Source organism: Buceros rhinoceros, unplaced genomic scaffold (assembly GCF_000710305.1).
Source record: "Buceros rhinoceros silvestris isolate BGI_N320 unplaced genomic scaffold, ASM71030v1 scaffold16749, whole genome shotgun sequence".
Classification (NCBI taxonomy): Eukaryota; Metazoa; Chordata; class Aves; order Bucerotiformes; family Bucerotidae; genus Buceros; species Buceros rhinoceros.
The window spans coordinates 733-2,750 of NW_010429898.1; positions in this window are offsets into that span (position 1 = coordinate 733).

Consider the following 2,018-nt stretch of genomic DNA (forward strand, 5'->3'; position numbering starts at 1 on the left):
CTGTTTACCAGGTCTCACGTTACAGGTCTAATTGCGGAGGAGGCAGGTCTGGTGTCAGCCGCCCGTTCAAATCAGAATGCACAAAGCCTCCCTGTTAGATGTCACTGCCTGATTTCATGCCTTCTGCTTCTCCCTCCTGGTGCTAATGAGTTCCCCTCCTCGCCTCCCGCGCTTCCTGATGGACCCGAGAATGCTGGTTGGCACGGTGATGTCAAAGTCCAACAGCAGCTGGTGCTGGCCTCTGGGTTGAGGATGGTGCCTTTCCTTGCTGGAGAGGAGCGTGCCAGGTCTTCAGGTACCCTTCTGCAGGGCATGGTGCCTTGCAGCTTCCTGTCCCGCACTCTTAGCAGAGGACGGTACTCCGATGTGCGTGGCAGGCCAGGGAGAGAGCCTAGTCTTCTCCTAGGAGTTTAATCTGCTGCTTTGCGCTGGGCTAGGATAGCCCCAGTATTGATGCCCACTCTTGGAGATCCTCTGGAAGGCTCTCCCTAGTCACGCAGAGCACCAGATGGGGCACACTGACAGCAGTCCTGGGGTGCATGCTGCCTCACCTCTCTAGCTGGCCTCCTGCACAGATGCAGGAACAGCCGTGCTCCGGCCGGGCGCTGCCATGGCTGGCTTTTCCCCCCCCGAAAGGCACACTGACACCAGCCCTGGGGTGCATGCTGCCTCCCCTCTCTAGCGGGCATCCTGCACAGATGCAGGAACAGCTGTGCTCCGGCCGGGAGCTGCCATGGCTGGTTTTCCCCTCCCAAGAAGGGTGCTCAGGGAAGGGGAGTGGGAAGCCAGCAGCCGCGTTTTTCCAGAATATTCTTCTGACTTCTACCAGCTTGCAGTGTGATTCCAGCATCAGCTTTGTTTCCGTCCTCTGAATAACTTAGTGAAGTCTGTAGACTTTGTCATCTTGCCACTCACCCTTTCTCCCCCAGGGGTTCCAGCACATGTCCCTGGAGATTGCCACTGGAAACCTACCCAGAGGGTCCCTGCCGGAGGAGCAGGGCTCTGGGGTGGTGTTGCTGGGCGATGGGCACCTCTCTGGAGAGCTTACTGGTGACAGAGGGCACTGTGCGCAGAGCGGACCGTGAGGAGTGCAGGCGAGGTGCTGGGGTGGTGGTGGTGGGAAAGCCATCCACATGGCTGGAAAGCTGGCCCTGCCTGATTACTCACTGTTCCTCTAATGCAGTGGTGGTGACATCTCCTCAGCGTGACTGTCAAGGGGAACATGTACCAGAGTGCTCCCCATTTGCCATTGTTAGGAGACAACAACCTTTTTTTGGCGTGGACGATGCCAGAGTCTCTGCAGCCGGGGCTGCGTGCAGGATGCTATGCCTCAGCCGCGTGCTGGGCTGTCTGTCACTCACTCCTCTCCCTTCGGTTGGGTGATCCCATGAAGGCACCAGGGTTTTGCTTGGCAGGACCAGGCCCTAGCCAACAGCCCCAGCCATGGGGGATGAGTTGCGTCCTAGTGGGCAGGCTGTGCGCGCCAGCCTCCGCTCTGCTGCCCTGCCACGTTCCCCGTCGCCCGCGGCACGGTGTGAGGCTCACCCTGCGCGCTTATCGCTCCGGGGGCTCGCTTTGGCGTGCCCAGAGGGTGCACGGTGCCATGCTCTCCCGGTGCAGCTCCCCACTGTGAGACGGTGAAGCAGCAGCCCTGAAGCCAGAGGAGGTGAGCAGCTGGGGAGCTGGTGGGCTGGGAACCCAGCGCTGGCAGTGGCCAGGTCCATCTGCCACGTGCAGTGAGGTCGGCCCATGCTTTGCAAACCTCATACTGGATTAGAGGTTAGGGCTTCTGGTGCACATGTACCCCTTGTGCTCTGTAATATATGATGCATAGCGATTTCTTTCTCCCACAATTTTCTAAGTGTTGGCAGGAAGTCTGTTCAAAACAGAAGAAATTAATTAATTGGGGAACACATGGGGGTGTAAACAGAGAGGCTGCGAGAAGGTGGGGAGGGGTCCCAGGCTGGGGAGCAGGCAGGGGGCCTTTGCACCTTGTGATGGTGCCCAGCGAGCGGGGA